Below are 22688 nucleotides of genomic sequence, written 5' to 3'. Positions count from 1 at the left end.
CGCCGTCTTCGGGACGTCCTCCGGCCTGACGGGGACCTGATGGTAGCCGCGTATGAGGTCCACCTTCGAGAAGAAGGACCTGCCCGCCAAACGGGCGGAAAAGTCCTGAATGTGGGGGACGGGGTAGCGGTCGGGAGTCGTGGCGTCATTGAGACGGCGATAGTCCCCGCACGGTCGCCATCCCCCGCCGGGCTTCGGCACGATGTGCAGCGGCGACGCCCAAGCGCTCTCTGAGCGCCGAACGATGCCGAGTCGCTCCAGGGTAGCGAACTCCGCTTTTGCCACCGCCAGCTTCGTCGGCTCGAGGCGGCGTGCCCGGGCGTAGACCGGTGGCCCGACGGTGGGGATGTGATGGGCCACCCCGTGCTTGACGGCCCCCGCCGAGAAGGTGGGCCGCGTGAGGGCCGGGAAGCCGGCGAGGAGGCGGGTGAATGCGTCCGCTGCCGGAAGCGTACAGACCAACGTGGCCGGAACCGAATCGTTCGGCAAGCCGCTTGGCAAGCCGCTCGTTGAGCTGGGCAACGCACATGCGAGCGAGCTGAACGTCTCGGCCTGGACAAGCCGTCTGCGCTTGACGTCGACCAGGAGCCCATTAGCGCACAGGAAGTCCGCGCCAAGCAGTGCCATGGGCACGTCGGCGGTGACGAACGTCCATCGGAAAACCTGCCCTCCAAACCGCAGAGAGAGGCAGCGTTTTCCGTACGTACGGATGGGCGTCCCGTTCGCGGCAAGCAGCGCGGGGCCCCCACCCGCGGCGTGCTTGTCTGACGTGCCGGCGGGAATGACACTCACCTGTGCTCCTGTGTCGCACAGGTAACGGCGCCCGGAGAAGGTGTCCGTTATGAACAGCAGGCTGCTCGAACGGCCGGCGCTCATCGCCACAATTGAGCGCCGGCCCGGGCGTTTCCCGACCCGTTGAAGGAGCACGGCGGATGACACCGCCGAGCTTCGTGGCCGAACTTGGCGTGGAACCAGCACCAGGTGGTGGAGCTGGAGGAGTGCGGCTGGCTCCGCCAGGCCGGTGGAGTCGATGGGTTTCCCCGCGGTGGCGGTTTTCGCCGCGGCGGTGGGCGGGGCGTGGCGGCGTTCACGAGGTGCGTATCAGCATGCTGCTGAACCACAGCGTGCTGTAGAAGATGATGCTGTGGAACATCAGCGTGCTGTAGAAGATGATGCTGTGGAACATCAGCGTGCTGTAGAAGATGATGCTGTGGAACATCAGCGTGCTGTAGAAGATGATGCTGTGGAACATCAGCGTGCTGTAGAAGATGATGCTGTGGAACATCAGCGTCGAAGGCCGTGACGGCCACGCCAACGCTCGCCCGCGTGTCCGAAGCGGCGAAGTACTTGTCCGCCTCGGCCGCCAATGCTCGGGGTTCCGTTAGCCCGGTCCCGGCCAACGCGAGGCGAACCTGCGCTGGAAGTTGGCGACGGAAAAGCGCCCGGAATAGCGAACCGGGGGCTTCGTCGCCCAACAGTGACAGCATATGGTCCATTCGGACCGACGGGCGCGTCTCACCGAGCTCGGGGAGATCCAGGAGGCGGTCGGCCCGTGCGTCGTCCGTGAGGCTGAACGTGGCTAGGAGTAGCCGCTTGAGTGCCTCGTACTTGTGGCCGTCCGGTGGGTGGCGAAGGACGGACACAACTCGAGCGGCCGTGCCGGGCCCGAGGGAGGCGACGACGTGGCAGTAGCGCGTGTCATCGCCGGTGAGGTGCCGAAGCTGAAATTGGGCTTCGGCCTGGACGAACCAGACTTCGGCCTGAGCCTCCCAAAATTCCGGAAGTTTGACGAAGGCGGCCATGGCGATGGCGTCGCGTGTGGAAGGATCGCTCCGGCAGATCCAACGTCGAGGGTCACCAGTAAAGCGCGGCGTTACGCGCGCTGCTTGTGAGCAAGGAGGAAGCGGACAAGCGGTAACATATAAACGTCTTTATTGTAAGACTACACTGTAACACCCCAACTCCTCCGGGCTGGTCGCCCGGGGTATATCATGAGGCCACGCCTACCCCTCGGGCGTGGCCACCGCCCACTCGGTGCGTGGAATGATGTCACCACGCCAGTGGGCTTTTGTGTCCGCCACAGATTTATGTTTACTAGTACACCTACTAGTCACGATGTGAGCGGAAAAGGGTCATTCCTCTTTGGGGTATGTAAATTACAGTCAATCTATGGTCGGATCTCAGGAACATTGGGTGTGTTTGGGTGTGTGTTCATTTACCAAGTTTCTTGTGGAGAGATCGCCAAGTTGGTTTTAAGCATTTGAGCAAGCATTCCATTCAAAACCGTTAAGGAACAGCTCGCTTGGCAAGCACTAGCTAGCTGCTTGGTAAATGAGCACAACCCGAGCTTCTCCTTTTCAGTTTCGTATCAAACAGCAGGAGCGAGTTTCAAAAGTTCGCTCCGAAAAATGCCACGGTAGCGACAGAAAGGGCCATGTTATATACCCAACGTTTGTGGGTTATATAGAGTACAGTAGATCTTCGCTCAGTTCATTAAGTAAACCTTACTTTACGGATGTCGGGATTCCTCCAAATGTCTTCATTTCGTGTTATAAAGAGCATTAGCGACTGTTTAAAAAGCTAAGCATACGTTTTTGTGGTATATATTATTTTTACTTCCCGTAGAAGCCGTTGCTCCCACGGAAACGCCATTATAACTATAAGCTATTTATACACGTTATCACTGCAGGAAAAACGCCTTGGGTAAGTGGGACATTATTAGTATTAATATTGTTTTGTAATAACATTAACGATATGTGATTATCATTAATTTTGTTACTAAAAGCGACATTGGAAAAACGCCACGATAAATCTTATTCTTTGGACAAACGCCACGATAAAGCTAATTTAACATTGATATACACCTCAACACGCAACGCCATTGATTGCAATGGCAGGGAAAACCCGCTCGGGGGAGAAAACCCCCTTGGGGAGGGGGGCAAATGAATGCGCTACAACCTTCATTATGTAACCCTACGTCATCCTGTCAAGTTTGGTTGAGATTGGATAAGCAAGGACGGAATGTATTGGCATCAAAAATTCATCAGACAGATGGACAGACAGACACGAAACGGCGTATTTTAGTATGATGATATCCTGACCAACTTGGAAAGAGTGAACCACTGAACAAAACAAAACTAACTAGAACTGCGAGCAGTGATCATAGGCTTCCAGCCAAAATGGCCGCCATACTACATGACTGATGACGTCATCACTTCAATAAATTTTTCTCATGGGAAGTCGATCATATCTGTAAATTTTGGTTTGTATCGGTTAAGCTGTTCTGGAAATATAGATTTTCAAGATTTTTCCTTAAATCCAAGATGGCTGCCATACCATGTGACTGACGATGTTATAGTTTGCAAAAATAATGCTCATGTGTCATCACTCATACGTATGAAGTTTCAGATTGATCTGTTTAGTGGTTCTGGAGATCTGGATTTTCAAATATTTTTCCTTAAATCCAAGATGGCCACCATACCACGTTAATTATGATGTCATAGTTCAGGAACATATTTCCTCATGGGGAGTTTATCATACTTGTGAAATTTCGGTTTTGATCCATTCAGCAGTTCTGGAGAAAAATATGTTTAAAGGTTTTCCTTAAATCCAAGATGACTACCATATCATGTGACTGATGATGTCATAGACTACAAATATTTTTCCCTCATCAAGAGTTGATTGTTGATCACATGTGTGACATTTTGCATTGATCTGTTAAGTGGTACACTGGAAAAGATTCTTTTATTTTTTCTTTAAATTCAAGATGGTGGCCAAACCACATGACTGATGACATCATAGTTTGCAAATATTTTCCTCCATCTGAATGTTAACATGTGTTTCAAGTTTCTTATCATTCAGATAACTGATTTCGCAGAAGTGGGTTTTTTAAGTTTTACTTTTTAATCAAATATGGCTGCCAAAACACCTGACTGATGTATTTTTTAGCAAACTTTTATCCCCATGGCTAGGTGATCATATTGTAAAATTTCGCATTGATCCATTCAGCGGTTCTGGAGAAGATGTTCAAAGTTTATGACATCATAGGCAATGGCAGCCAATGTAATTAAAAATTGCAAAACAAAATTAATGATGCACTGAGTTACATTTATAATGATAATTTATGATTATAATGAATGATTTATAATGATAATTGGTATCTATAAATGAGTTAAAGTTTCACAGAACTAGGTATTACGGTTTTCTCGGAATCGTCTCCACAAGATGTGTGAGAATAATAATCCTCACAAGAACAATAGGTTTCCACTGGGAACCTCATTGGAAACCTAAAAAATGTGCATGATTTCACGAATAATGTTGATAAAAGTTTCATGAGAAATTGTATACCGCACTAACTAACCTTGATTTAGTTTGTGCTGAGATCTGACATTGATTTGTTCATGCTGAATCTCCTTTTCTTTTCTCTGGTATATCATTCAAAGTATAGATCTTTCTATACTGGCTGCCGAAGGTCAAATCAGCACCAACATTTGTCGAAAAAAATAGGGGCAATACCCCTGGGTGCTCACCTGGGTTCAATTCCTACAAACCTGCCCACGTATGTTTATTTACTTCACATATTATGTGAATTACATGTCCATGCACATGTGAAATACAGCTTGTTGATAAAATCCTGTATTTGGACACCATTCAGCCTTGAGAACTCGTGTTAAAACCTCATTAATTTTTTTTATTTAAGACTTCACTATTTTATTTCCTCTGATAGTCTGTGGGCTCATGTAAAAAAAGCAAAATTTGGGGTATATTATTGGCACATCAATGATTAAGGAAAAAATGGGTGCCAATTTTTCCATTAACATTTAGGGCCTCCATTTTGAATTTCAAAATGGCCGCCCTTTTTTAGCCGATCTGTATGATTTTTTGGTATTCAACATTATTTTAAACATGTACAGTCAGGTGAAAAAGTAAGTACACCCCGTGTAAAGTTTTGACTTTTTCAACATATTTCAACATACAGCTATTTGATCTTCATTTCAACAATATTGACAGATAAAGGTGATATAATATAACAAATATCATGAAACATTTACATTTTGTAGTCCATTGTATAATTTAAATAAACATAAATGCAAATTTCGCATGTGGAAAAAGTAAGTACACCCTTGGCTCCAATAGGTGGTATTGCCCCCTTTGGCAGAAACAACCGCAAGTAGGCGTTTCTTATAACTGTCTACCAGTCTCTGACATCGACTGGGAGAAATTTTTTCCCACTCCTCCATGCCGAATTCTTTCAGCTGTGCGATGTTTGAGGGGTTTCTTGCATGCACAGCTCGTTTCAAATCCCACCACAACCTCTCGATGGGATTTAGATCTGGGCTTTGACTTGGCCATTCCAGAACCCTCCATTTCTTTCTTTTCAGCCATTCTTTGGTGGATTTACTGGTATGTTTAGGGTCATTGTCATGTTGCAAGGTCCACCTTCGGTTGAGCTTCAATTTTCCGACAGATGGCCTCACATTATCCTCAAGCACCCTCTGGTACAATGAAGATTTCATAGTGGATTATATGATGGTGAGCTGCCCAGCCCCTGATGCAGCAAAGCTGCCCCAAACCATAATATTTCCACCACCATGCTTTACAGTTGGTATCAGGTTCTTGTGGTCAAATGCTGTCTTTGGTTTTCGCCAAACATGTCTTCTGGTACTGTGGCCAAATAGCTCTACACTTGACTCATCTGTCCAGAGCACATTGTTCCAGAAGTGCTGGTCTTTGCCTCGGTGTTCATTGGCAAACTTTATTCTTGCCCTGATGTTCTTTCTGGACACCAAAGGTTTTCTCCTGGCACACCTCCCATGTAGATCAAATTTGTGCAGCCTCTTTCTAATGGTAGACTCGTGCACTTTGACATCAACAGTGGCAAGAGCTACCTGCAGGTCCCGTGATGACATTCTGGGATTCTTAGAGACTTCTTTCAGCATCTTGTGGTCTGCTCTCGGGCTGAACTTGCTGGGGCGGCCTGGCCTGAACAAGTTGGCAGTTGTTTGGAATCTTCTCCACTTGTAGATGATCTTCCGGACAGTCGAATGATTGATTTCAAATTGTTTGGAAATCTTTTTAAATCCCTTCCCAGACTCGTAGGCATCTATAACCTTCTTTCTGAAGGCCTCAGATTGCACATTTGATCTAGGCATGGTGACGCCACACACTTCAACAACAAAGAGCAAACCAAACGAAGTGTCTGAGGTTTAAATAAGACAGGTTCCTCCAAGATCCTCTCTAACGATGTTTCTAATCATTTGCACCTGAGCTGGTGCACCTGATTCTAATTTTAGGTATTTGAAGTCGTGATAAATGTGGGGGTGTACTTACTTTTTCCACATGCGAAATTTGCATTTATGTTTATTTAAATTATACAATGGACTACAAAATGTAAATGTTTCATTATATTTGTTATATTATATCACCTTTATCTATCAATATTGTTGAAATGAAGATCAAATAGCTGTATGTTGAAATATGTTGAAAAAGTCAAAACTTTACATGGGGTGTACTTACTTTTTCACGTGACTGTATTTGAAATGTGTGTGGCATTTTATTCGTTTTACTAATTTGGTCTTTCATGAAGCAAACTTGTTTTTTCATTTGGTGAATGGCATTGAGATTTATGGCAACTTGTTATTCTAACTTATGCTTTTTATTCCAGGTTAACCATGGCGTCCATTGAAGAACTACCACGGAAGAAGTGTGCAACTGAATCTTCCATCAACTTTCGACTCTGCTTGTCATGTCAAGGAGACAAGTTCACGAAAATTAAAGGTGTTCATCAGCCAGAGCATCTGCGACAACCAGAATTGGAATCATACCAACCATTGGTGAACTGTATAAACAATAGAGCTCAATACCAAAACCTCGAGTATGTTCGTTTGCATCAACAACTGAGTGGCATATCTGGAGAGGAACTGAACAACCAACATGCAGTGTGGCAAAATCATGTCACGGTAAAGCAACACACAAACAACACATTGAGAGAGACAAAGCTAGATATGACAAAGCGATTTCATCCCAAGAGTCAAGTGTATTGTCATACAGAAAAGTTGGCGGTCGTCCTTATGCGTCCCAAACATCTCACACCCAAAACCAGGCAAGCTCTGCATCTACCAGCACACTAACAATATCTCGTTATCCTCCGTTCAAAAACAAACACTGTTTCTACTGTCAAATAGAGAAGATTTGTGTTGGTAAGACAGAACGCCTTGTTACTTGTCGAAGTTACAATGTTGGAGTCTGCTCTCGGGACATAGTTGATGCAAGACATAGTTGATGTTAGCGGGAATGAACAGTGGACAGTAAACCTAGCGAACCTCATACCTGGTGGCGACTTTATTTCAAGAGATGTTAAATATCACAAAAGTTGCCATACCACTAACTGACGCAAGTACAAACAAGCCAAAAAAAGAGTCAGCAACAGAGAACCGTCAGCTGAGGCAGAAAATACAGTGGAATTTATTTCTGCAGAGATTGAGTTCAGTGCCGAATTGCAGGACTCTCTAGATCAAGGAAGCATCCTTACCTTGAGTGAAGTAGCAACACAATACAACCGTATGATGCGCGACCATGGCATTCCAAACCAACAGATTACACGTGCAGTGCTCCTCACCAAAATAGAACAACAAATATCGAACTTTAAAATTACGAAAGCAAAAGGAAGAAAACCTGCAGTCATTTATTCTAAGGAAACTGTTAGGTCAGCAATAGATACTGCTGTGGAGGAACGTGATGTCAGGCGAGACATGAAGGCCATCTTTCGTTCCTCAAAACTGATCAGGCAATCTATCTTGCAATCCCGTAAATCTAACCCATGGACCTTTAGCGGCTCATTGACAGATTGCGAAGAACAGTGTGTACCTGCAGAACTAGTCAATATGATGAGGTGGATAGTACATTAGTACAAGGAGCTCAAGCTGCAACAGACACACGTGCCAAAGAGCTTAACAACACATGTCACATTCTTTCACATTCCATAGTGCAATCATGCAAGACAAAGAGACAAATGTCTCGAACACCAAAATCAACTACATCTGAATTGCGGTGCATCTTTGACAGCCCTTACTTAGTAAGACTCTCATTGTACATGTATCACAGTTTCCGCAGTCAAAAGGCAATTACGCTGCTGAACAATGCAGGTGTAGGAGTTACATATGACAGAGTACAGAAGATACAGTATGTAACAGCATTGCCATTTCCGTATGCGACAACATGGGAGAGTATGGTGTTTATGTTCCAGCAGGTCTTCTGAAAAACAAGACCATACGAGCATCAATGGATAACATTGACAAGAAAGTTGACATTCCAGATGGGAAACACAGTTTCCATGGCATGGCCATTGGAGTGTATCAGGCATCAGGCGATGGTGAAACGATAGTTAACCAACTTCAGCTCAGTAGCCAACAGCCTGCATCAGAAACTCTAAGGAATGTCCCACAAACAGTTATCCAGTTACTCCCTTGCGCTATCGAAGGCAGTCCGAAACCACTGGCAAGTCCACAGTATGCCAGCTACAAGATGGGCGTATATGACGAGCTATACGATTCTTCACAAGTCAATGACCTCGCTTGGATGACAACTCGTTACGGTAACAGAGGAAACTCGTCAACAAACATCAACTTGCCTGGTGTTGACTCTGAAGCTCCAGATTTGTCCAAGTAAAGTACATCACAGCCTGATGAATCAGCAGAAACAACCAAAGAACATGAGGGATTGGTAGCCAATCAAAGCATGGAAAAGCAACAAGTGCATTTGTGGTCAGCTTATAACTCGCCTGTACACACCCCAGATGATCAAAATGACTTACCAGTAATTGACAAGACGTTCGGTCTGCCTATCATCAATGCTGCGGCTACAGAAGGGCCCACATTAGTTACTGCCTTGGATCAGCTGACTAAATTGAATGCAGTTGTGGCTGGAGCAAACAGCAAACATATCCATGGAAAGGGAAAGAAGGGATGCTTTGCAACTTTCCTGACGGCAAGCCCCGCAATTCTGATAGCACTAGCTGGTCTTGGCGAAGGAGATGAACCGTCCGCAGAAGTTCTATGTGGGTGTGAAGAGTTTCTTTGCTCTCTTTTCTGTCCACGTGGAGTCCACATTGGGCAAGCAAAGATGCTCAGATGGTTTTTGTTCAAGCAACTCAAAGATGAAGAAGCAGTTGACAATCTGCCACCGACTCAGCGAGCATGGATTGAACATATACGCCGTTCCCATGTGCAGGCTAATATCTGGTGCCAGGATATGGTATTGAACCCAACTTGTCTTGACCCTCTGACCTTGGGGTGGCGAAACCTAGACAAAAAGCTGCTGATGGTTCTTTTTCAGGTTACAACAGCTCCGGTCTCAGTGTTTCAGCTCGTCAGGTGTAACTGAGAGAAATCAAAGTGTTCGAGAAGATGCTCATGCAGAGGAAACAATGTGGTCTGTACCGAACTTTGCAAATGTGGTGGGGAAGGCGACATATGTAGGAACATCACACCACCAATGATTGGTGAAGATCTAGAAGATGATTGAAACAATGACAATGAGGAACATTTAACCCGTAACGTTGACACTCCTCATTCATACATGTTGTACCTTTAAAAAAAATTATCCATCTTCAAGTTCGATAACCGCCCAAAATAAATTTATATTGAATTACATGTTCTACATTATTTCTATTAAATGTTTTGGAGGATTGGTGCAGAGTGTTCGAATCATAAATATGTTGTTATTATGGGAATCCTCATATAGCAAAACATATGGTTAGACACCAAAAACATCTTCCTATGTCCATTGGTTCAAAAGTTATGGCATTTTACGTTAAAAAAAAGTCTCAAATTTGGTGGCCATGTTTGATTTTTGCTAATTTAGAGTATTTCTCATGCTCTCGCTTTTTCTTTCCAATGAATTGTTGACCCCTATATATGAGTTTAGATGATATGGAATAAATATTGTATTGAAGCGCGGTGTTACGCGCGCTGCTTGTAAGCAAGGAGGAAGCGGACAACGCGGTAAGTTGTAAGAGTCTTTATTCAAGAGCTCCACTGTAACACTGGAGCATTCCGGGCTGCGCGCCCGGTGTATATCCCGCGGCCACGCCTACCCCTCGGGCGTGGCCGCCGCCCACTTGGCGCGCGGAATGATGTCATCACGCCAGTGAGCATTCATGTCCACCACACGCGACCCCCCAGAATTCCCGCGCACCTGGAGGGCCAGTTTGCGGGGCAAACGGATGACCCGGCCGAAGCGCGCTCTGGCGACTGGCGGCATCCGGGGTGCAGGGATGCCAGCTGGGATGCCTCCGGCTGCACCCGGGTGCAGGCTCGGGGGGCGGCGTGCCGGCGGGGCCGGGCGGCGCCGGGGGTCCGCCCGCCGGGGGGCGGACCTGACGCGGGGGCCGAGCCACCGGCGGTGGGTGGTCCACGTCGAGGTGGGCCGGCTTGAGGCGGTCTTTGGAGACACAGTAGTGCCGCCGATGTCCAAGGTGAAATGTTTCACCCCGGTCTCCAGCACGCAGAAAGGCCCGTCGTACGGGGGCCGCAGTGGCGACGAGGATATCATCCAGATAGGCACGTCCTGGCCCAGCCGCGGACGGCCTTCCGGAGGCCGTGCCAGACAAACTTGTCGGCGATCAACCTCTGGGAGGCCCTCGTGCCCGGGTGGGACAGGCCGTGGATGGCGTCGAAAATCTGGTGCTGCCAGCCCGCGAGCACGATGTGGCGAGGCCGCCCGAGGGAGACGTCGCACCAGAGGGCCGTGCCCGCGCCGTCGAACGGCACCTCAGTGACGCGGAGGCCCATAACGGCGGTCTGCAAGGCCTGGACGTCGGGGTCGGCGGCCTGTTCCGCCGCCATCCGGGCATAGTCGATGCCGAGGTGGACCGCGTGGGCAACGGACCGGGAAAGGCAATCCGCTGCCGGGTTGTCCTTCCCTGCGACGTGCCGGATGTCCGTCGTGTATTCGGACATGACCGAGAGGTGACGCTGCTGCCGGGCCGACCACGGCTCGGCAACCTCGCCCATCGCGAACACCAGTGGCTTGTGGTCGACGAAGGCCGTGAACGCACGGCCCTCGAGCAGATGGCGGAAGTGCCTGACCGCCAGGTGGAGCCCGAGCAACTCGCGGTCGAAGGTACTGTACCGGTGTTCGGGCGGGTGAAGCTGCCGGCTGAAGAACGCCAGCGGTTGCTAAGCTCCACGCACCCATTGCTCATGCACTGCGCCCACCGCATAGTCCGAGGCGTCGGTGGTGAGGGCGATCGGTGCATCGGGCGCCGGGTGCGTGAGGATGGTGGCATTAGCCAAGGCTAGCTTCGCGCCCACGAACGCCGCGTCCATCTGCTCGGTCCAGATAACGTCACCTTTGCCCGGCTTCCCTCGGAGGGCCTCGTGCAGGGGCGCAGGAGCTGGGCGATGCAGGGCAGGAACCGATGGTAAAAGTTTACCATGCCCAGAAACTCCTGGAGCCCCCTGATCGTGCGGGGGCGTGGAAACCCCTTGACCGCCTCCACCTTGGCCGGTAGGGGGACGGCCCCGTGCCTGGTGACGCGGTGCCCCAAAAAGTCGATTTCAGTGACACCAAACCGGCACTTGGCAGGGTTCACGATCAGGCCATGCTGGCCCAGACGTTCGAAGAGCGTGCGGAGATGGTGTAGGTGCTCTTCGCGGGACGCGCTTGCGACGAGGATATCATCCAGATAGACGTAGACGAAATCCAAGTCACGCAAGACGCTGTCCATGAGGTGCTGGAACGCCTGAGCCGCATTCTTCAAACCGAAGGGCATCCGAAGAAATTCGAAAAGACCGAACGGCATGATGACAGCCGTCTTCGGGATGTCCTCCGGCCTGACGGGGACCTGGTGGTAACCGCGTATGAGGTCCACTTTCGAAAAGAAGGACATATTCGCCAAGCGGGTGGAAAAGTCCTGAATATGGGGGACGGGGTAGCGGTCGGGGGTGGTGGCGTCGTTGAGACGGCGGTAGTCCCCGCATGGTCGCCATCCCCCGCCGGGCTTGGACACGATGTGGAGCGGCGACGCCCAAGCACTCTCGGAGCACCGCACGATGCCGAGCCGCTCCAGCGTAGCGAACACCGCTTTAGCTACGGCGAGCTTCGTCGGCTCGAGGCGGCGTGCCCGGGCGTAGACCGGTGGCCCGGCGGTGGGGATGTGATGTTCCACCCCATGCTTGACGGTTCCCGCCGAGAAGGTGGGCCGCGTGAGGGCCGGGAAACGGGCGAGGAGGCGGGTGAATTCGTCCGCTGCCGGCAGCGTACAGATGAACCTAGCCGGAACCGAACCGCTCAGCAAGCCGCTCGGCGAGCCGCTCGATGAGCCGCTCCATGAGCTGCTCAACGAGGCGGGCAGCACGCACGCGAGCGAGCTGAACGTCTCAGCCTGGACAAGCCTTCTGTGCTTTACGTCAACCAACAGGCCATTGGCACAAAGGAAGTCCGCGCCGAGCAGTGCCATAGGCATGTCGGCAGTCACGAACAACCATCGGAAAACCTGCCCTCCGAACCGCAGAGAAAGGCAGCGTTTTCCGTATGTGCGAATGGGCGTACGGTTGGCAGCAAGCAGCGCGGGGCCCCGGCCCACGGACTGCTTGTCGGACTTACCGGCGGGAACGACACTCACCTGCGCTCCCGTGTCGCACAGGTAATGGCGCCCGGATAAGGTGTCCGTTATGTACAGGAGGCTGTTTAATCGGCCGGCGCTCAGTGCCACTACCGAGGGCCGGCCCGGGCGTTTCCCGACCTGCCGAATGAGCAAGGTGGGCGACATTGCCGAGCCTCGTGGCCGAACCTAGCGTGGAAATGGCACCAGGTTTGCGGCGAAGCCGGAAGCCGCGGTTTCCGCGGTGGTGGTGGGCGAGGCGTGGCGGCCGCCATGAGGCGCCCCTTGGAGTAGGGTTGGGCACCCGCAGGAGGTTCAGCGGCTATGCGGTGCGTCGCGTAGTAGGGGTGGGCACCCGCAGCAGTTTCGGGCTCGGGAGCCGCTACGGCCGCACCGAAACTCGCCTGCGTGTCCAAAGCCGCGTAGAACTTGTCGGCCTCGGCCGCGAGCGCTCGGGGTTCCGTTGTCGCAGAACTGGCCAACGTGAGGCATACTTGTGCCGGCAGCTGGCGTCGAAATAACGCCCGGAATAGAGCGTTCGGGGTTTCGTCGCCCATGAGCGACAGCATATGGTCCATTCGGACCGACGGTCGCGTGTCACTGAGCTCGGGGAGGTCCAAGAGGCGATCGGCCCATGCGTCCACCATGAGGCCGAACGTGGCGAGGAGGAGATGCTTGATCGCCTCGTACCTGTCGTCGGCCAGTGGGTTCCTCAGGACCGACATGACGCGGGTGGCCGTGCCGGCCCCGAGGGAGGCGACCACGTGGCAGCAGCGTGTCTCGTCCGCCGTGATGCCTCAAAGCCTGAACTGGGCTTCGGCCTGCAGGAACCAGATCTCCGCCTGAGCTTCCCAGAACTCGGGGAGCTTTATCGCTACCGCGTTGGTTGCCATGGCTGTGGCGGGTTCGGGTGGTCAGTGACGACTGACCAGAACGTCGGAGGTCACCAATGAAGCGCGGTGTTATGCGCACTGCTTGTAAGCAAGGAGAAAGCGGACAACGCGGTAAGTTGTAAGAGTCTTTATTCAAGAGCTCCACTGTAACACTGGAGCGTTCTGGGCTGCGCGCCCGGTGTATATCCCACGGCCACGCCTACCCCTCTGGCGTGGCCGCCGCCCACCTGGCGCGCGGAATGATGTCATCACGCCAGTGAGCTTTCATGTCCGCCACAGTATGACATTTGAATGAATAGTATAGTTAATTGGCAAATATATTTTAAGAAATTGAGTTTCGGTGGCGGTGGCCCAGTTTTTGAAATTCAAAATGGAGGCCCTAAATATTAATGGAAAAACTGGCACCCTTTTTTTCTCAATCAGTGAAGTTTCTAGATGTGTTTAGACATGAGTGCCAATAATCTACCCAAAAAAATGAAAAACCTGGAAAATGTTACATAAGCCTATAGACTATGAATTATAAAAACGTACCTTCTAAGGCGGTAATGCAATAGTTTGTTACTTACGAAAATCGAAGATTTTTCAAGTATATTGGTTGGTCTTGTGCATTATTCTGTCTGTTTGCCTGTTTGTCTGTCTGTCTGTTTGTCTGTCTGTTTATCTGTATGTCAGTCGCCTACAGGTCACAATTTTCAACAGATCTTCACGAAACTTCACCAAATGGTAGAGTTGGTTATAAGCAAGAAGTCTATTGTTTTTGGGGTCAAAAGGTCAGCAGGTCAACATAGGCCAAAGATCACCAACTTTGTCGAATTTCTAAAATCCTCAATTTTCATCCGATTGACTTGAAATTTTAAGAGGATTTGCATATCTGGACACTGAATTGAACCCCCAAATATTTTTGAGGTCAACATAGGCCAAAAGGTCAACATAGGCCGAATTTCTAAAATCCTCAATTTTCAACTGATTGGCTTGAAATTTTAAGAAGATTTGTTTGTATTCACTTAATTCAACCACCCACTATTTTTAGGTCAAAATAGGCCAAAAGGGCAACATCGGCCAAATTTCTAAAATCCTCAATTTATATGCAATTAATTTGAAATTTGAAGAGGTCTTGCATATCTGGTCACTGAATTCAACCACCAACTATTTTGAGATCAACATAGGCCAACAGGTCAACATAGGCTAGATTTCCAAAATCCTCAAATTTCATTCGATTGACTTGAAATTTGAATAGGATTTACATATCGGCTAATATGTAAATCCTTGGTGGAATTCGGCTAATATTTAAATCCCTGTTGGTTGGTGGAATTCAACCACCAACTATTTTTGAGATAAACATCGATCATAAGGTCAACATAGGCCAAAGGTCAACAACATTTTTCAAATTCCTAAAATCCTCAATTTTTATCCAATTAACTTGAAATTTGAAGAGGACTTGCATATCTGGTCACTGAATTCAACTACCAACTATTTTTGAGATCAACATAGGCCAAAAGGTCAACATAGGACAAATGTCTAAAATCCTTAATTTTTCATTCAATTGACTTGAAATTTTAAGAAGATTTGCATACCAGGTCAATGAATTCAACCACCAATTAATTTTGAGGTCATCATATGCCAACAACTTATTTTTGGGATTTCGCAAGTATCATGTTATGCATGACATATTTCTTGTTTCTTTGTTTATGCACAGGATATCTCAAAGTTGTGGACAGATTCGAACTATATTTGGGAAGAGGCTGGGTATGTGGCAAGGACGAAACGATTATATTGTGGTGAAGATCCATATCAGGATCTGAGATTTTTTTAGGTGATTCTTCACCATTGAGCGATACAGCTAAAACAGATATATAGTACAATATCTCAAAAAGTTAATGATTGATTTGGACGAAACTTGGAGGACATATTAGGTGTGTGACAAGGACAGATCGATTCAATTTTGGTGAGGATCCGAATGCGGATCCAGATAGGAGATGAAATTTTTTTTTAAAGTGATTCGTTGCCATCGAGTGATAGAGCCAAAAATTATATATAGCATGATATTTCAAAAATTTGTGGACGACTTATGACAAATCTTGGTGGACATGTTGGTTGTGTGACAAGGATATATCGATTCGTTTTTGGTGAAGATCCAAATACGGATCCAGAAATGAGTTTTATTTTTATTTTTAAGTGATTTGTCTCCATTGAGATATATGGCCAAAAACAATATATAGCATGGTATTTCAAAAATTTGTGGACGACTTATGACAAAACATGGTGGATGAGTTGGGTTAGTGACAAGAACAAGCTGAGAAGCTTTTGGTTTAGGACCGAATTCAGATCCGACCAAACAAAACAGTTCATATTCAAAAAATTTATACAAATAAAAAGTCAGGTTCATTAAAAAAAAAAAAAAATCAAATAAAAAGTTAAAAAATTAAGTGGGATACAAAATGTAAACTGGTCAGCCTAGCAGAGGTATTATGCTCTCTACGTGGTGCTGTTCTAGTTTTTATCATTGTTACCTCCGCCTCCAAAGGTGGATGGAGGTTATCTTTTCACCCCTGTCTGTCTGTCTGTTTGTGAACAAGGTATCTCAAAAAGTTGTGGATGGATTCCGACGAAATTTTGCGGAGAGGTAGTGCTTGTGACAAGGACGAAATGATTAAATTTTGTTGAAGATCCGGATTCGGATCCGGCTACTATAATTTTTTAAGTGATTCTTCACCATTGGGAGATAGGGCCAAAAACGATACATAGCAGGATATCTCAAAAAGTTGTGGACGGATTTGGACGAAACTTGTCGGACGGGTTGGGTGTGTGACAAGGACAAATATATTCGATTTTGGTGAAGATCTGAATATGGATTCGGATATGAGAATTATTTACTTTTTAAAGTGATTCTTCACCATTGGGAGATGGGGCCAAAAACGATACATAACAGGATATCTCAAAAAGTTATGGACGGATGACTTTGATTAAATGTGATTCTGTATTATGATTTTTCTGGTCTATTCTGGGATACAAAACGTAAACTGTTCACCTGGTGGAGGTATGCTCTCTACCTAGTGCCGTTCTAGTTATTATTATTATCATTGTGGGAGAGCCAGAGAATTGCAAACATTACATCCACTCCTTTAGATCTGCTCTGGCAGTTTCTGGTGCGAGTAAATGAGTCTGAAAGCTTTTCATTGTATTCACAGATCATAAAGCAGTTTAGGCTGTGGAATTCCACATGCAATATGTACAGCAATAAATCAAACGTTTAGCTTGAAGAATAGGTCAGAATGCATAAAGCTCGACTCGTATATTACATTGCCCTCTTCCCAAAGCTACGTCATGGAGACAGACTGGAAATATTAGCAGTAACAGGATCAGGGATTTCCCTTGTATTCCCCGGGCTAATAAAAATGTTCATATTCTGCAGAATTCTGCATCCAAGTGGGTGTTAATTATTTGAAGACAAGTAGATTAAGGGTCTTTGTAGACGACATTGGACGTCACGCTTGTAATTCATAACCTTGTAAGCGTGTGCGCCGATATAAAGACTTACATTATTTTTAAGACGTCCTGAGAGGTTTGCGAAGATCTGTGAAACATCTTACGGAGACTGCTGATCACATCCAGTCTGGGCTCAATTCCACCCGACTCCGCAGCCCCTAGCACCTCCACTTTCCCTCAGCTTCACACGAGCTCCCTCACCACCTAGGGTGCAAGTATAACATGATCGGCCTTGGCACGCCGCTCCTTAGATCTAGGCTTCCTCCCGGCATGGCAACCCTGCTCCTCCATCTGCCTGGGAACTTCGATCAAAGGGCCACGTGCGGTGATAGCTCGGAGGGGAGCTGCTCCGGCCACTGTGCTGTCCTGTGGCAGGTGGATTATTTCAGAGGAAAGGTGATGTTTGGGGAAAGCTGGTGGGGAGGTAGAGGAGATAAAGCAATCAATATGGATGCGGGTCGTTTGTGCCAGGTGAAAGGCAAGTGGAACGCACCCTTACCACCTGCCTTCACACCCACGGGCCAAAGCTGCCTTGGGGGGCTTCGTGAAAGGCAAGCGGAGCACGGAGATGCTGCTGTGGCTTCCCACCGAGGACCAATTTGTTGGTTTCAGCATCTCTTGCCGTGCGACACATTGTCAGGTAACTTGAGACCAGAGGGCAATGGAAACTTTCTCGGTTTCCTTCAGAGCTGCAAGTAGATTGCTTTTCCAGTCCAGCAGCCATTTGTACACTCTAATATTTATGGTTTGTTTCTCTTGTGAAAATCGCAAGGTACTTTTCTGTCGAGGCTGTTACTTTATTGACATTTTTTGCATCCTTCTGAATTCGCAAAGTCTATTTACTTTTTGTGGTTCTTGCATAGGTATTAATTACAAAACACCTAGTACAGGCACTGCATTTATGAAGATTATCAGTGAGGCCATGCTTGCAAATAAATATAACGAGTATGTCGAACTGAAACTATTATGTTGAACAAGAAAAGAGGTTTTTAGAGTATACAGTATTTAAATAAAACGAATTTGTTTAAAAAAAATTAACATACTCGCTTTAATTTTATGTAGAAACTCGAAGAGCCAACCTGTCACTTCGCTGACGGATCATTTAGTCATCACATCTCTTGCTGCTAGAAGGGGGAGTAGAGGGAGAGGAAGGGGAAGGGAAGGGGAAGGAAGTGGGGGAGGGAGGAGGAAAGGAGTGAGAGGGGGAGGAAAGTGGGAAGGGGAAGGAAGGGGGGAGGGAGTATAAAGGGAGAGGAGGAAGGGGGCGAGGGAGGGGGAAGGGAGTGGGAGGGAGAAGGGAGTGGGAGGGAGAAGGGGATGGGAAAGGGAAGGCAGAAGGAAGGGAGTGGGAGGGAGAAGGGGATGGGAAAGGGAAGGCAGAAGGAAGGGAGTGGAGGAAGGGGGAGATGGAAGAGGAAGGGTGTGGGAGGAGGAAGGGAATGAGAAGTGGAAGGAAGGGGGGAGAGGGGAGAGGGAAGAGGAAGAAAGTGGGAGGGGGAAGGGAGTGAGAGGGAAAAGGGAAGGGGAAGGAAGGGGGGAGGGAGAAGGAAGGGGGCAAAGGAGGAGGATTTGAGTGGGAGGAGGAAGGGATTGAGAAGAGGAAGGAAGGGGTGAGAGGAAGGAGGAAGAGAGTGGGATGAGGAAGGAAGTGGGTGGGGGGAAAGGGATGGGAATGGAGGGGAGGGGGGGGGGGAGAGATATACTACATTTACATGTTTTGGGGTGAGATATGACAGGCCCTCCACATTTTGGTGGAGGGGGTGGGGGAAGAAAGAAAGGATGACAGGACAAATGTACTCAGGCAAAGAGCACTTTAGCCCCAGCGTTGCCCAGGTAAAGAAGGAAAATGAAGGACAAATGTACCCCCCCCCCCCCTCCACTCTCCCTCTCCCTCTCCACACACACACACACACACACACACACACACACAAACACACACAATGTTGTATCTGTACCCCGAGTTTGGAGTTTGCAACTTAAAAGATGTGGCCGTGCATAGGGAACAAAGGTAGACAGACAGAAATCTACAGAGAGACAATGGCATATATATATATATATATATATATATATATATATATATATATATATATATATATATATATATATATATATATATATATATATGTCGGAATTTTGAACGAGGTACATTTGGGCCTCCCAGGGGTCAAATTTTTTTTTGGGAGAATAGCTAAAAATCACCTTGATATCCTTAAAGCCCTAAGCCTGGGCTATCAAACGCAGTCAAACTAACACCGATCGGCCCAGAGGTTCCGTTTTTATTCATGGTCAAAGTTTCCCTTCCTTGTTAGCATAACGTAAGAGACCAAAATAAGGTCTCTTTGTAAACATTCCGTCACAAATGCTTCATTTCTGCATTTAAACATATAAGCAAAGTACCAAACATAGGCAAGACATATATCTACTTGTGTTTTAAGTTTCAAGTTCCTACTCAAAATGTATGCTGGTTTATGTACCGACAAATATTGGCTATTTTTCAGTTGTTTTCACCCAAACCTGTGTTTTTAAAATTGCACTCTTGACAAGTTTCTGTCATTTTGCAAATATACTTAATAGAACCTCCAAAAAGCACTCAGGTACTCTACAATACATGTGTTAATTAACTGGAAAATTTGCAGTTTGGGCATCCGCATCATCTATGGTTGTGTCTTGAAAATAGCTCAATATCAATTGAGAAATAAATCTCTCTTACGTTATGGTAATACCACAAGCCAACAAATCATTCTAGCTACTAACAAAATGGATTTATTTCCATACAACCATCAAAAATCAGAAGGATATTGTTCCTCCAGCAAACGAAACTTGCAATAAAGTACTAATCATACCTTTTTTATATACAAAATAGCAGTCCACTTGTCATGTGTACTTTTTTTCTCCTACTTGGCATTCAAGCTATTTAAATACCCACTGAAACATCTCAAACTCGACTCGGATGGCAATAGACTCGGATGGCAATACGGATGGGAAAAGACTCGGATGGCAATACCGAGATGGCAATATCGGATGGCAATATCGGATGGCATCCTCGGATGGGAAAAGACTCGGATGGCAATACGGATGGGAAAAGACTCGGATGGCAATACCGAGATGGCAATATCGGATGGCAATATCGGATGGCATCCTCGGATGGGAAAAGACTCAGATGGCAATACCGAGATGGCAATATCGGATGGCAATATCGGATGGCATCCTCGGATGGGAAAAGACTCGGATGGCAATAGACTCGGATGGCAATACGGATGGGAAAAGACTCGGATGGCAATACCGAGATAGCAATATCGGATGGCAATATCGGATGGCATCCTCGGATGGGAAAAGACTCGGATGGCAATACAATTGACACTGTCATAAGAGATTTTATATCGTGGCCGTTATCGATACGGTACGGTAAGAGACACTCCGATAACGGTAAGAGACCGTTATCGGAGAAATACAATATTAGGCCCCTAAATCCAAAAATACATCATGAAACAGCTCATAAATACACTCAAAGCACTCTCAGGCTATGGATCGTTTGTTTCCATATGATATTTGTAAATATGGACATGTATTAAGTACTACAGTCAATGATGAACTGAAAATTGACACCAAATTTAGAGGGACTGACAGCAAGATCTTGATGTGACACCCATCAAAACCAGTTGGCAGTCATCCAACACAGCTCATTACAACCAAATACAACATATATTCTTGTTGAATACAATAATTAAGACATGTACAAAGCTTATGCGGGACTGCGGGTCTTTGTTTAATGTTCCGATAAACCTCTCGTACGTTACGATTTACGGGTCTCGTACGTGACGCTGTACAAACTCGCACGCCATTGGCGGCCATGAAACGAGAACGACTCACGGCGATTTTGGCAAGTACTTTCACATGTTCCTACGAATTAATCTCAAAATAAACCAGGTCTTGAGGATCTATGGCATCCTTGACAAGTACTTACGAGACCATGGGGTCCAACGCCGATCTCACGTTTGATATTTTTTTGGATTTCTCCGGCCAGACCGACGACTAACTTTCGCCAAACTTCTTGTTTCGCGCGGCGAGTAACTCGCTGAATACCCGGATGTAAACGCCGGGAAACAGGAAGTACCCGTATGTCGGCATTTCACGCCACAAGTTTTCGGTCTCTTACGTTATGGAGGAACGCTCTTCTTCCCGAAGATGCTGTTTCGGCTAGTTTTGCGTACTTAACGCACCAGGAGCGTCCCGATCTTTTCAAATGGCATAGAATTCAAGCTAATGTGATGGTCTGATGGTATATTTCACTTCGATATGCACTTACCTGGCTTACAGGGAGCATGACCGGTGCGTAACGTAAGAGACCGTTATGGTTTCTAAATTCACACTCAAGCTTGTTGTGTCTCAGAGAAACAAAGGAGGTCAATGATTTTTACAGAGTTAATACATACGTATAAGTGCTGTTTGTTGCGCCCTAAAGAAGAACTATGGAACACCCTGATATGTGTAAAACAGGGCTTATATAAATATCTCTTACGTTACGGTTCATCTGCTTCATCCTATATGAGGAGGAGCTGTGACTCAGGAACTGACATGAGTAACACAAAAACACATTCAGTAGAGTAGTTATATAGATCTACTTTTATTCCAGCTGTGAAAAGTATCTGAAAAAGGCTTTTATAATGAATGCATGGCTTTGAAGGGTAACGAAATACTTTTAAAATGCCCTTTTTCACCATTTTTTGAGGTTCAGAGCCTTATAACATGTAGATAATTGATAAACAGTATATAAAACTATACATTTTCTGAAAGCCGTGATTGTGTTCTACAAGATGACACCTAAATGTACTAATTCAGAACATTTGGGACAAAGTTATATAGGTTTAAAGCAATCAATGTGTGTTTTTTGGGATTTGTACCTCGTTCAAAATTCTGACCCATATATGTATACGATACACGATAAATATATATATAGACTTGCCGAATTCACCCGGCGTTGCCCGGGTTGTTTTTGAATGAATTTACGACTATAATTCAGCTTTTACCCACGGCCATAGAAGATTGACTACTATAATTCAGCTCAACTTTTAATTGCGAAATGGGCCCAGCCTGGCCGAGGTGGCCTCGACCGGCCTCGCCACCTAGCCTATAACCTTGCTGGTGCCCGTCCCGACATTTTTTTTTCAGAGGTTTCCTCCTATCTTTCACCGTTCAGGAGATTAGCGCGTGCAGACAAACAAGCAAACAAACAAAACTTTCTTTTACATACTAGCGTGACTCGGCGTGCTCCGCACCCCACACCACACATCGTTTCAGAGGGGTAGGCATCTTTGACCATTTCGGTGTCTTTTGGGTTTCATGGTGTTTTGGGTCTTCAGGGCCATTTGAGTCTTCAGGGTCTTTTGGGTCCTCTGGGTCTTTAAGGGTATTTTGGGTCTTTGATGTGTTTTGGGCCTTCAGGGTCTTTTGGGTCTTTGGTGTCTTCAGAGGCTTTTGGGTCTTAAGGGTCTTTGGTGTCTTTTGGGTCTTCAGGGGCTTTTGGGTCTTAAGGTTCTTTTGGTTCTTCTTGGTCTTTAAGGGTCTTTGGGTCTTTTTGGGTTTTTGGGGTCTTTTGGGTATTTTTGGTCTTCGGGGTCTTTTGGGTCCTCGGGGTATTTTGGGTCTTCCAGGTATTTTTGGTCTTCGGGGTCTTTTGTGTATTTGGGGTCTTTTTGGTCTTCGGG

This window comes from Myxine glutinosa, chromosome 2 (genome assembly GCF_964187855.1).
Source record: "Myxine glutinosa chromosome 2, kmMyxGlut1.1, whole genome shotgun sequence".
Classification (NCBI taxonomy): domain Eukaryota; kingdom Metazoa; phylum Chordata; class Myxini; order Myxiniformes; family Myxinidae; genus Myxine; species Myxine glutinosa.
Note: the sequence above shows the minus strand (reverse complement) of the source record.